General features: G+C 43.6%; 1 protein-coding gene across 3 annotated transcripts in view; it reads left to right on the top strand.

The window, feature by feature from the left end:
• LOC126536211 (probable G-protein coupled receptor No18) overlaps positions 1–14,503 on the top strand; it is a 135,200-nt gene that overhangs the window by 69,459 nt on the left and 51,238 nt on the right. Inside the window, exon 1 of one of the 3 annotated variants that reach the window (XM_055073864.2) lies at positions 8,329–8,797. The exons of the other annotated variants lie outside the window; for them this stretch is intronic. The gene's annotated coding sequence lies outside the window, so the exon portion shown is untranslated. Of the gene's footprint in view, positions 1–8,328; positions 8,798–14,503 lie in introns of those variants that run through there. 3 annotated transcript variants of the gene reach the window in all.

Below are 14,503 nucleotides of genomic sequence, written 5' to 3'. Positions count from 1 at the left end.
TTACTCTACAAGTTGCTTCACAATAACCTTACGTTTCCGTTCGTTGCAGTTGACATTTTGCAGAATAAGCATATGACCAGATTTGCGGCTAACAACAATTTCTTGTTACCCATGGTTCATACCAATTACGGCAAAAAAACATCTTCCTTCGCTGCAATTTCTCTTTGGAATGAATTACCATCAACCATAAAATCTTGTACTTCTCTTGAAATTTTTAAAAATCACCTTAAGCGTCATTTCCTACGACAACTTAACTACGATCTGGCGGTGTACCTTTGACTTTTCTATCACATGTCATTTCTTGTATTTCATCCATGCTTTTTTCCGACTTTCTTTTATAACGTGCCTTTTCGTGTTTGTAAATGACATGTCTAATGATGTATTTGATCTGTAGATGTTGTTTATAGTAACGCTAATTTGCTGACTATTGATATCACCATCAATGTTGTTATTATTAACCGAGGGTCCCACTACAGTTCTTTCACTCTGGGACCCTCGTCTGTATATTTGTCATGTTATTACTTCTTTTTTTGGAACCAATAAATCTGAATCTGAAATCTGAATCTGATGTAACGCTTTCAAATATTTAGTTTAGCTGCACTGAACTTGATGTTTCTCCATAATCTATAGAAGTAACCTTTGGCAACGAATTTAAAGCTTGTGTCTTCCACTTCCTTTGACTGTTGTGACGTATTTGACAATTTATTTTTGTTGCAATAGGCAATAAAGTAGGAAAAATTAAGGCCAACACATCTCTCAGGAGTAGAAAAATTCTCATCGAGCGTGCGTGAGGCAGGCCTGGCGCAGGCCTTGGTTAAGGAAAACCGATGGCGACTACACTGAGAGGAGATATGCGAATGCGTGGTATAGCAGCGGCGAATGTGCCCGTCGTGAGTGCTAGCATGCGTTCTGCCGGCGCATGCCTACACCCTTAATCAGTTCTGCCTCGTTGCCGAGGAGCAAGTATGGGCACCGTACAGCCAACGAGTGCATTCTGGGACCTTGTTCTCCATGCACCAGCTGTTATAGGAGAAAGAAAGAAAGAAAGAAAGAAAGAAAGGAAGAAAGGTGTGGGTGGAAAGAAAGTGACCGAGGCCTCGAAAGACCGAGTGGACACTCATTTCTATCAGCGCGCATGCAGTTCTTTTACCTTCCTGTTATCGCCATCTCGTCGTCCATTACCAGCCGGTGGCGTGAAATGAGGTTTCGACTGTTCTTTCCCGAAAGTGTCCGCGACTCCTTTTATCTTCTTGAGTTCCGGTCTCCCCTCTGCCAACGCTGCCGCATAGCTTCGGCGAAGTGAGTCGGAAGCTGTGAGCACAGTAACTGTACAGCGACTGCTGGTCTGCCTTGCCAACACCCCTCCACCTTCCCGCCCCCTTTCTTTTTTTTTTCTTACATTGCGCAGTGGTCTTTCAGCTCGTGCTCTGAGGAACCGAATTGTGATGCCTTCCTCTACTCTTTCGCCGCGCCAGATGGAGCACTCAGCGAGTGAAGTTGGCGCAAACAAATGGCACGACGCCATTTTTCGTCGTTCGGTCAGCGACGTTAGCAGTAGGCTTTAGCTCTTAACTGCTGGCTGCGTGTAAGTTATGGCATACGTGGGCCAAATGTTCGGCAGGTGACATGTGTGTAGTGGACGTACAAGGTGAGAACCTCCTTCCGTTTTTCCAGCTCGACGGCAACGCCAGCGCCAGCGTACGTCGTTCAAGGCTTTGTACCAGAGAGGCTTAATTATTGTTCCTGTGCGTAAAACGCGGGTAGATTCTTTCCCCGGTGACTTTACATCTTTGACTTTAGCCGCACAGAAGCGTGCGTGTGACGCTGCTGTTTACAGTCACCCGCAGCTCCTCGTCCACTGGAACTGAACTGGAATACAGTGCCAAACCTGGTTTGAAATAATTGTGCCTCCACAGAATCGAAGGATCCACTTTCTCTCTGTTTCTTCTTTTTGTTTTTCTTCAGTGGTGGGTGTCTGAAGAATGGAGTAGCTAACCAACAGACGCAAATGCACGTGCTATTTCTCTCCTTTCTCACGCTAGGCAATTCGCAACGTAAGTCTATACTAGAGCGCTTCTATTTTCTCGGTGTTTATAACTAAAGCGTGGCTAAGTCGCAAGCGGAGTTTACAGGCGCATAGTCATTTCACTTCTGAGGTGCCAGCTGTTTCACCAGTTCCAAGAAGAAAATGGAAGCCACACTACATATCACTCGAGCTTAATATTAAAGAGCCCTACAGAGGTTGCTACTCTCAATTGCCGCACGCGGCTGCACTCCTACGTGTAAATGATGAACAGGTAATTATATATATATATATATATATATATATATATATATATATATATATATATATATATATATATATATATATATATATATATATATATATATATATATGTAAATGTGTGAGTGTGTGTGTGTGTGTGTGTGTGAAATGCGACTATTCTAGTTTGTTATATACTTGGCGTTTGCGTGCTCTTGCAGTTAATGTGCCTATTGAGATGAGTGAAGGATAATATTATACGGCAAGTATATTCAGCGGTTCGATGAAGCCCCATTTAATGCACGTGACGTAATATCCGTGTCCGCCATTCACTTGCGATTCTGATGTCACCGCTATATAGGCGAGCTGAAGTAAGGATTCAGGTAATGCCCGGAGCTCCAACCTCCGTTTTAATTTTTAATAAAAAACATACCTAATGAATAACAGCAAAAAAGCAAATATGAAAGAAGGTAATGTCTAAAAATGTATGTCGTGTTATTGTGTGATAACTTGTATGCTATTCTAGCACTCCGATTTATTTGAAGTGTCATGAAGAAGTGTCCTTATATCTAGAAGCATTATAACCTACGACTTTGCTATGTGCTGTCTCATTAGCATAAGAGGAAAATACATAGTATTATAGTTTCCGAGCAACAATGTACTGTATACGAGATGAAGTTTGCTTTTTCCGCTCTCTAGATCAACCATAATAAAACCTACCCCACAATCTCTTTCTATTTCCTACCTCCTCAAGCCGCATTCTTGCACAGTTCTTTTATTCTCAAGTATGCTTGGAGGAGTAACACTTCTTTGCGTTTACACATGAGCGAAAGTTTGAAATTCTTATTAAGGGAAAATCAGACATCCACCCTTTCGTAGCAATTGCTACAAAGAAAACTCGTACAGTTTCCTCGAAAGAAAAGCCTCGCAGTTGAAGAAAAGTTCATCCTGGTCCGGGACTCGAACCCGGGACCACCGCCTTTCCGGGGCAGCCGCTCCACCATCTGAGCTAACCAGGCGGCTAGCAGATGGTAGGGCGAAGTCGAATTTCTCAACAACTCGAAGCAAAGGCAAGAGTTTGACGTAATAGTTATGCGGAAACCAGCAAGTGGAGAAATTCTTGCTGCTTTCATGGAAACATACCGTTGGCCTTGAAGCAGATATCTTGCAGGAAGTTTACCTCGTCTTTCAGTGCCACTTAAGACTACCGAAGGACACCACGTGTGTAGCCAACATGCGCAATTTGAAGCCAGCGCGTTCGCTGTATTTTGCAAATTCCAGGTGAGCAGCAACGAAAAACATGGCCCTGTTCAAAGGTGAATTCAAAAGCTGAACGGGATTACGCCGTGTGATTTACCCCTTGGAAGAATCTCGGCAGCAGAGTGCCTTCTCTCTTCCGTGTCGACCAGTCTGTATCTTGCCGTACACAAAGAGATGGTCTAATTCAATTATATGCTTCCGAGTTTATGCTTATCTATATTATATGCTTCTCTCCACCGTTCGGGAAAAAGAAGAGCAAGCTCGCTTGCAAGATAGTGAAGTTCCGTGAATCTTTATATCCTTGACGTCAAGCGAAAGCTATTTTGATCACCGGCCTCGCTATAGAGTGCCGGATCTTGACAGCCCAGTGCTCGCTGTTATGTGCTTAGAACCCCTAGCTGCTCTTGGCTAGAAGATATAAGTACACGTCCGTAACTGCATCTCTATGCCGTCTCTCCTATTTTATTCGCAAGGAAGAGTCCAAGATATCAAGCACGAATTCCCTGAAAAGAACAGTGTTGGTGTACGGTATAAAAGACAAGACCCTGACTGCCACGTGCCACAGAAATGAGATCATGTATGGTAAAAACGGTCATGGCAGTACAGTCCAAAAGTTTGGTCCCTGTGGAAATCTATGCAAGATAAAACATACTAACAACAGCTCCAGATGCGTGTAAATATAGTAACGTAACGCCGATGTTGTTGGCAGCGTCGCAAAACATTTCAAATCAGCGGAGTGTTCAAAAGAGACAAAAAATTTGTTCCACCCCGACTTCCAGTCGTTACTGAATAAAAAGGCGCAGTGTTAGCCCGAGGGCATAGCACTGACGACGATAAAACAGTGTTAGAACAGTGCATGAGCAAGACTTGTAGTTTTGTGGACAAAATAAATTGCAGTAAAGGTTCCCTTACTAGCTAAATATGCGTTGTGTCAAGCACGCGAAGACACACATGAGCCGGTCTTACTCGATGGCCGCGAGCACTCGCTGTTACGACGCCGGCATTATGGGAAACGCCGGCAGCAGAGGGCATGCCATGTAGATAACTCCCAAAATTGAATTATAGACCGAGGGAATAATATCTACTTTGAGATATACTCATAAGAACAGGCAACAAATTGCATTATAGTATGTTTTCATCCTATATTCTTAGTATATTCACTTGCATAAAAACATAATTCATCTGCTTCAGCGATCGCCATTGTGCACTCGACGTTAGAACAAACATTCAAGTTATCCAGAGTGGTATCTTCGATCGCAGCTAAACGTTCTTTCGCTGCTCTACCTACGTTGTGCTTCATAGCGTAAATGGAGAATGTGCAAAAATTGTTGTATTTAGCGATTGTGCAGCTACCCTCACGTCCCTGAAGAACATAGACAAAATTACAGGGTAAATTATTCGACACTGAAAGAGCTCACAAAAGCAACCGCAGTATATAACACTATATCGTTTCAGAAGGTAGCACGACTGCAATATTACTGGAAAGACTGCAGCGAAAGCAGATGCGAACTGTATAATACCTATACTGCTTATACTGGTTAACTGAATAATACTGGTTATACTTGCAGAAAACCGCCATCCGCGCGCGCGCACGCACGCACACACGCGCACACACACACACACGCACGCACGCACGCACGCACGCACACACACACACACACACACTCACACACACACACACACACACACACACACACACACACACACACACACACACACACACACACACACACACACACACACACACACACACACACACACACACACACACACACTCGCGCGCGCGCACGCACGAGAAAAAGAGGAGCTAATCTCCCTTTGCCGTCGTGAAGTCCACCGATCTCCTTCGACACATATCTTGCCGTGCCAGCGAAAGCACTTAGTTGGATTCCCACTCACATTGCTCCACGTTAATGTTCATGAATCCGCTTGTAAAACTGCCGCATATAAGTGCAGTGACGGACAAAACGCGCCTCTATAGCGCGCAGTGCCTTTGGGGTCACGAAGACGCAGATATACGTCAACTCTTTCTCGACTGCCCAAGACACGAAACCGTACGGTGAATCCTTAAGGAATAATAATCGTCAGCTATTTTCTCCCCCTGCCTCCCCCCCCCCCCCCCAAAAGAAATACTTGGCCCGTGACTAACAATTGTGTTAAAAAAATTGCTTGTTGCTTTGAAAGCTTTCTTAGAAAATCTCAATATCTAATGTTTATATTGAACTTCAGTGTCAAATTCCCCAAGAACAATACTACAGATGACAGATGTAGCAGGTAAATCTCGGCTTGCTTTGTGTTGCTATGTTGTCATGTTGTGTTATACAGGGTGTCCCAACTATCATGCACCAAGATTTAAAGATATGCAAATGCCACGTAGCGGGACAGAACCAAGGTAATGTTGTTTGCCGTCGTGTGGAAATAATGAAATTAGCTTTTGCATTCCGCCTAAGTATATAATTAATCTTAATTACCTGAGCAACTGCTCAAAAACTATATTTAGATGCAAAGTTTCAATGAGAAAATTGTAGAGCAACATGAAAAACTCCCGATAGAGCTCTCTGTTGCTCAATGCGTGCTACACAAAAGTGTTTTTCTGAGCGTGAAAGAAGTCCGCGAATACACGCAAAGTGCCTCGAGCGGCCAATCTTGCGGCCGTGAAGGTTACGTCTCAGGAGCAATTAGTATAATTATTCATTCACAGAATTTAACAACCCTTCATTTACGAAGTACTGGACTGCTAGTATTTCTTTATTCGACATTGATATCCCGCTTAATGGAGAAACGACAGCGGTACGTTTCTGCTGTAACTGCAGTTAATGCTGTTTTAATCGTGCCAGAAAGTGGTGATTACTGCTGTAAGATTCTCTCACAAGATCACTGGTTTCCTAAACAGAAAAAAAATATAATAGCTGGTGGGATAGACTTCTAGAAACAACAGTAAACAGCGCATACCCAGAGCTAGGACGCCTGATTTAAGGGCGAACGTTCAACGCTGGATTCGAGCCAGACTTGTTGAAGGCGATAACTTGGCTCACACATACGTCTTCGTTGCCTTTTCTGTTCTCCTGCGTTTCTCGCAGCTCGCCTTTCACTCATATTTAGGCAAAATGTGATATCTTTATACTGCATTGTCACCAAGCACAGCGCCCTCCAGGCACACAGAAAGCTTTCCTTGTAAATAACGTCGCTTGCAGTTGAATTGCTGCTTGACATCTAGAAGAGTGCGCAAGCGAAAAATGTAGAGAATGGCTGCTGTGTGTAGAGGTGAAGCAGAATAATATTTACCGTTTGGACCAGGACAGCTGTCGTTTTGCGGGGAGCTGTCATTAGAATATATGTTCGGCTTATGCACTGAAAATGGGACTTGACGGGGAGGTAAATTTCTATTTTTCAGCGGTGCTCTTCTGGCGGGAGTTAGACAAAATGCCGGTAATATAAATATATGGAAGGGAATAAAAGTCAGCAAGAAACAGTGTTCATCTCCTGTCTGCATGAAATAGGAGCGTAGCATCAGCGTAGACGTTGGCGATTGGCTGGAAATAAAAGAGAGGTGGTAAAGATTAGGGAAGGAGGAGAGAGCAGTTGGCAGTGACGCAAAAATTTCTGAACCTAAGGGTAGCTCGAAACAAAGTTATAAATGCTGGCGTGAAAAGGCCCACACACGCACACAAAAGCACGGCCGGCAGGGACAAAACTGGACGAACGCATAGTGACATAAAAATAATATTGAAAGAAAGTTCGTGACCCCGCAATGAAACAATGAAGAAAAAACTAGGCTCTTAAATTCAAATTTCGGGGTTTGTGCTTTTCTGTCAGCTTCGCTCCGCTCGTCGCAAAATTACAATGACAGTGAGCTGATTACGTGGTCCTACTCGCGTGCATGGCCGAGGTGCTGTGGAACTGTCCGGCATGGCGTCTGCTTGTATAGTTATAAAACATGAACCAGCAAAACAAAGAACGCAAACACATATGACAGCGGATCCGAACGCGGGCGCATATTTTAACTGCATGGTTGTAAATTAAGCTATAAACACCGGTGCGAAAAAGCGCACACACAGGAAAGCCCACCGGTTCGCAAAGCTGGTGACCATGCAATGAACAGCGAAGAGCAAAGTAGGCCTTTAAAATTAAAAGAAGCGTATGTTGGGCCGGGTTGGTAATCCATATTTGAAGGTACAGTGCGAAATTAGACTATGCGAAATGAAAGACAGGCCATACACAGCGCTAAGTCCTGGTTTTGCGTATTGGCTTATCGCATTGTGTAGTTTCGCGCTGTAGTTTGAACTAATTAAACTTACATTTCGGGATTTTTACGTGCCGAAACCACAATCTTATTAAAGCGAAACTTGCTATCTCCCACTGATTCGTCCGTGAGCACCGAAAATGCACTACAGGAAAGCGAACTCGCACATCTGCGTAGAGCACTACAGTTTACGTTCGCAGTTGTACCGATAAGAACAATGGGAACAATGTCGTGCTCTCGACCAATGGGAGAACGCCGCGCTACTCAGACGAACTATATATTGCTGCCTTGCTTACGCGCGTCACGCAATGCAATCGGGTTGGTCACCATGGGTAAGCCGCGGGTGCTGCGCACGGCAGAAGAGAGGCTGCCGTACGCAAACGCAAGTGAGAGCGCGATCGTTCCCCTATAAGGCCGATGCCGTGTATCGGCAACGCCACGCAGAAGCCAAGCGTATCCGTCGACAATCCAATCCGAGCGCGCGCATTAACAAGACGGAAGCCAGACGTCGTGGCCGCGCTGATCCCGGGGTTCACACCCGGGGGAACGCGGCGAAACGCCAGCGAGTAAACGCGGAACTACTCGGGAATCACGTCGAACGCCTTTCCGCACTGATCGTCCGAGCGAATGCCCGTCAGCGAGGACACCTGATCGCCGAACCAGAATCAATTGCAAACGTCGCACGGCGTCTCGAACCTCGTGGTCCAGGAACTCGCGCTTGAACCGACTCGTGGCTCCCACAAAGACCTCCTTCGGTTCCCTCCTTGGTGCTGCTGGTGGTTCTGGTGCCACACTTGGCACCGTCTGTTCAGTTGGTTCTGCGCTGAGTCGCTGGTGTTTGGCCGCGTTCTCCCAGTTCCGAACCTCGGGGTCAGCGCGGCGACGACGTCTGGCTTCCGACTCGTTGATGCGCACGCTCGGATCGGATTGTCGACGGATACGCATGGCACCGGCTTGTGAAGAAGTCCAACATCAAGGCGTGGCGTACGTGCCGTGTGAAGACTACGCAGTACAGGCACTACAACGTGACGGTAAGCGAGGAGCATCAGAACGCGATTTCCGACGACGCCGAAGGAATGAACGACGTGGAATAGCTGGACCAGCTCACTCATCAAATCACATATGGAGAGCGTCGGGTCGCTCAGCATTTCTTGGGTTCATTGCGTGGTCGTTGGCTTTGGACTGTGACTTTGATTCAATTTGCAATGGGGGAAAGCTTCGCGTCCAACGATCTTTCTTTAAGAAAAATCATTGAACGTTGATCGTTTCTTTAAGAAAGTATTTTTAGATTTTGCTAAAGCTTACCATTGACCATTAATTATACCATTGTATTTGCCAAACTAGAATCTTTAGGTATAACAGGTGTAGCTTTAACTTTCCTTAAAGATTACTTACATGACCATGAGCAAACATTCTGTGTATGGGGCGCTTATTCCGAGTCAAAAGTTATTAATCAAGGAGTACCACAGGGCTCAATACTGGGACGTTTGTTGTTTTGTGTTTACATTAACGACTTACCCGATGTTCTTGACCTTTCTAATGCAATATTATATGCTGATGATACCACTATTTCCATGTCTGATAACTCTTTAACAACCTTACTCTTTAAACTGAACAACCAACTAGCGAAACTTGTTGAATGGTGTCAGTTAAATATTTTAATTTTAAACCCTCTCAAAACTCAGTTCATGTTTTTTAAAACAAAGCAGAGGATCGTGCCATGTATCCCCCAAGTATCTCTCGACAGTCACCTTATTCCTGCAGCGGACTGTGTGTTGTTCCTTGGCATAAGATTAAATTCTCGCTTGAAATTTACTAAACATAAGGTGTTTGTTAAACAGAAAACAGCTTTTGGCATAAGAGCTCTCATAAAATCACGTGCATTTTGTCAGAACACGCATTATTATGTTTAGACTTTGCGTTCATTCATAGTCATATGACCTGTGGTATTGCTTCCTGGGGAAACACGTATAACTGCCACCTCTCGTTTATTCAACACATACAGAACCAGGCTATTCGCATAATCACCAACAGTTCCTTTTACTCAAATGCTCTCCCACTACTCCAGGCAAACTTTCTACTACCTGTATCTGGCTTTCTTAAGCGTCATCTAAGTATTCTCTTTTTTTAAATTACTTAACAAACAGCTTCCTTACGAACTTGTGGACAACAAATTGCTCACTAATACCAACCACACAAGGTTTGCGCATAACTTGAACTTTTTATTACATAAATGTAACACAAACTGGAAGAATGACATCCTGGTTTTCAGCATTACAAATATGGAATGACCTACCCCATTCCTTAACCTAACGTCATCTTTGAATGTATTCAAACATGAGTTAAGATCTTTTATTTTTTTTGTAAATAGCTTCATGTCCTATGACATGTTCTCTGTATAACTATGCTTTTTGGATATATATACGTTATTGTTTGTTTTCTCTTACCAATGTATTGCATTACGCGCATTCATTTGTTTTCCTTGTACTTCTTTATTTTTTGCTGCTTTAATCCACGTTTTGTACACATCTTTTTTTTTCTTCTGAGAACCCAGGGTCCCGTTGCAGTCATTGACTTTGGGACCCTCGTCTACATACTATTTGTTATTTACTCATTGTTTTTTTCAATGAAGACTAAACTGAAACTTAAGCAAAAAGGGGCTCTGACTTTTTATAAGGCACGTCGTAGAGATGAACTCCGAATAATTTTCACTACTGAGGTTTATTTAACCAGTACTTGAATATAGGTACACGAGCGTTTTTAAATTCCGCTCCCGGCAGAACGCAAACGCCGGAGGCCGCGACCTCGAGGTCAGCAGGGAAACCCAATAACCGATGAGCTACCGTGGGCCTGTTAGCATGCTCTTAGAGATAAGGCTATAAGAAATATTAGATTATGGTTGAAACGCTAGTAACTGATATGTTACTCGATAACAAGACGAAGAAGTAGAGTTGGAAAGATAACTAGATGACTGACAAGGGATGGTCTATTAGGGTGCCACGGCAGGTACCGACGGAAGAGCAGCGTACTCTAGAAAGACGGATAATTATATCGAGTAAGGGCATATATTAGGTAAATGCAAGAAAAAAAAAAAGAGTTCGTTTCATGCATGCCAGCAGTATTTGGATAACTCGCGGAATACCTATTGCCATGCAATCCACCTAGTTAGCATAACTGTTCTCTACGTGATGACTACTGTCAGCAAAAAGCGCCGAAATATAACACTTTGAATGTTGCTGCGGAAGATGGATGTGGATGGGTTGGCAGGTTCTTGCGCAAGCACGTGCGTGAGGCAGATCTAATCAGTGTGCTTTGCAAAAAAAAAAAAAAAAAAGACGTGCGCACTATTTACCCAATTCACGAAAGAGTGGTGTGCGGCGCCACTCGTCGATATGTTTATCCAACGCAATGAGCAGTAAAGTGTTTCTTTAAGTATGGTTCCTTTGTTGCACAATTTTTTTTGGGCGATCATCGACACTGGCGAAATAGGCTCAACTGAAGCATTTTTGTTGCCCGTTTGTGGAGATCGACTCTAGCGAAATACGCGTGAGAGGTATTCAATATCGTTTCAATCGACCAAATTACGCCAGGTATATGTATAGATGCCGCTGTCGTAACCCATACAACGAAATTAATTCGAAATTATCAGTAAAGATTCGCTCTGGAATAATATCCACCATATGGAGTTCTTACACGCGCACCTGTACGCCTGTAAGTTCACGAGCGCAATTATGCGTTCCACTCTAGTCTGAGCACGGCCCCCAGTGCCAGGCATCACACGCATCACCTCATGCATGCTGATTAGCAGTAGAAGGCTGTAGTCGCCGAGGCATAGAAGGAGGTCCGAAAATTTTGTTACATATTATATTTCATAAAGAATCCTGCTCTCTCATTGGTTCATCCTGCTTTTGTTTGGTAAGAATCCTGCTCTTTCAAGCTGTTTCATTGCACTTTCTGCAGGAGACTAGACTGTGAGAATGCGTTATGACTGTCAATGAACATTTTTTTTTTCTTCAACTGCGTGGCTTTCCGTTCAAGAAACCAGTATGGGCTCCCTTTCTATTAATTGCTACGATTGGGTGGATGTTTCATTTTTCCTTAATCAATTACTTATATCTACTTTGCAGGTTTCTACAGAACTGTGCGTGTGTTCACAACTACTGTTTGTTTTAATTTATTTCTATCTTTCTCCTCTTTCCTCTTCTCCAAGTGTAAGGTAGCAAACCGGGCACGGCTATGGCTAACTTCGCTGCTTTTTTCTCCTTTATTGCTCTCGCTCTCTTCCACGAAATTCTAATTTATTACAACTAAATATTATCCAGGTCTTACCTTTTCCATGAGGCTAGACGTTGTTGCAAGTACAAGTGAGATAATTTATCTTCTACTAATTTTCTTCAACGTCTGTGTGATGCATCTATTGGAGCTACGTAAACGCTATAGAAATACTGGGCTGTAAACTAGAAAAGATCACCAGACGGTAGGCATATTAATCAAACAAGGTTTTCTGTAGAATTAAAAGAAAACGCTGAAACTTATACTTCTCTTGTAAGCAGGCAGGGACTGCAATACCTAGCCTATGGAGTGTGCGTACAGTCCTCGAAAACTAAAGAAGACAAAAAGATGCACTTGCGCTAGGATAAAATAAGAAGCACCTGCTTTCAAAGCACCTTCGAGCCCCAGTTAACATAAATAACGTGAGCACCAGCGAAGAACTGGTAGTTGCATGTTTTGCGGGAATCGAAGCCACTGCCGAGCTTTGTATTTCTTTTCACTTGTAGGGAATTTGAGAAGGCCATGGTTCTCGAAATTCGATTTAGCGCACTGCACACTTGAGCATAAACGACTAAACTTTTCGTGGATGCTTTCATCGTTATTGTCGACTGTAGCCGTGGTGCCTTGCCTTCACGGTGTTATACTGCACACTTCATGTGCGTGTTCATTCTGCAGCCAGTCTGTAATAAAATAAGAACGACAACAAACGCGGTTTGTCGATGGAGAATGCGAGTCCCCGGATGCAAAAAAAAAAAAGAGAAATGGAAAGGAAAATAAAGGTTACGCGATTCACAGCATTTTCCGGAAACGGCAATAACTTCTGCTGGTAATCAATGTAACGCTTACGGCACAATAGCTTTATATTGCCGATGGCTGCCGTAGAAGTAAATATAGAAAGAGAAAACTGAAAATCGGGATGTTATGTAGAGGGGAAATGGGATTATATTACCGTGTAAAATATCACAGTTTTGATGTATAATAAAACTTGATTGACTGACTGATTGCTTGATTGATTGATTGATTGCTTGATTGATTGATTGATTGATTGATTGATTGATTGATTGATTGATTGATTGATTGATTGATTGATTGATTGATTGATTGATTGATTGATTGATTGATTGATTGATTGATTGATTGATCGCGTGGCCTTCGTGAACTAATATGCGCCGTTCTTTGTCACATTGCTTTGCCAGGTTACAATGAGGTAACGTAATAATGCGACCACTGCGCTGAAAAAGAAATCAAGAGACAAATCTGTAAAGGTAACTGTACTGTTCCGAAACAAGCATAGAAGTATGTAGAAGTTGAATGCTGGTAATCACTGCGTCGTGATAGCGCAACTGAAGCAGATTTAAGACACATCATGCCCATACGTTGAGCAAATTGCCTTCCCATAAAACTCAAAAAGGCTGCCAATCAATATCTTTCACTATTCATACCGCAACTCAACGAACTTATTCTGGGCTTGTCTAAGTGGGATTTCGTCCTCAAGCGCATAGTCTCAAGAAATGAAAAATCTAAAGCAACGCGTAGGCATTCTTACAAATATTTGCACCAACGCATATCTATACCAATGAGTTTCTTGCACCCAGTAGCTGTTGTTTTGCGTAAACCGGCATTTCTAGCATAGATCAATGTAAATACCCACTACAAGCAGCGGAAAGGAAAACTCTGCCGCTGTGGCGAGCGAGATTCATTTAGCTAACTCTCTAGATGGTGGTGCCCTAGAGTTGCCTTTTTGTGCTTAGCAGGGCCTTCCAGCAGAGTCGCATTGCATGCGACAGCACGGGAGCCAATTACACAGGGGCCAGCAGAGTGCATTCTTCGAACAACGGTAAGAGCGGGTAAGAAGCGGATAGACAATACAGCATGACCTCCTCGCGTTACCGCTCGCTGTGAGCACACTTATCGTAGCAGCCGTAATGGGAAGCTCGTTGTGAGGACGACTGGCACAATGTCGTGCCGTCATACGATATTGTTGTTAAGAGTTCTGGAGCTTCGTAAACAACCGAAGCCCGAGGGCGAATGGGGCCCGCTATAGCGTAATTCCGTGCAGCCTGGCCACTGGATACTCACTGCGAGTATACGTAGGCACTACTTCATTGCTTGTTATCCTAACATAAAAACGCTGCGGAATTACGTAGGAAGTGGGTACCTACCGCATTACATACATATAAAGCTTTGTAGGCACACTGGAATAGGGCGGTTAGTCATTTCAAAATAGCACACAAACGACTCCAATTTAGCTTGTCGCTTGAAATATCTCCTTTCAGCTGTGCTGTTAAGAAAGGTTACTTGCACCTACTCGACTATGCTGCGTATTTAGGGTTGTGCTATACGCATGGCTACTCGTGTAGAAACTTCAACGCTCGGATATGCGCTGTTCTCGAGATTGCTTTGTATACGAAGGTATTAAACGAAAGCACGATGTCCAAAAGGTAGCAATGTCTTTAAGACTTGAT

The sequence above is a fragment of the Dermacentor andersoni genome, chromosome 4 (assembly GCF_023375885.2).
Source record: "Dermacentor andersoni chromosome 4, qqDerAnde1_hic_scaffold, whole genome shotgun sequence".
Classification (NCBI taxonomy): Eukaryota; Metazoa; Arthropoda; class Arachnida; order Ixodida; family Ixodidae; genus Dermacentor; species Dermacentor andersoni.
The sequence above is the reverse complement of the archived record's forward strand: the minus strand, read 5'-3'. Positions and strand labels throughout refer to the sequence as shown.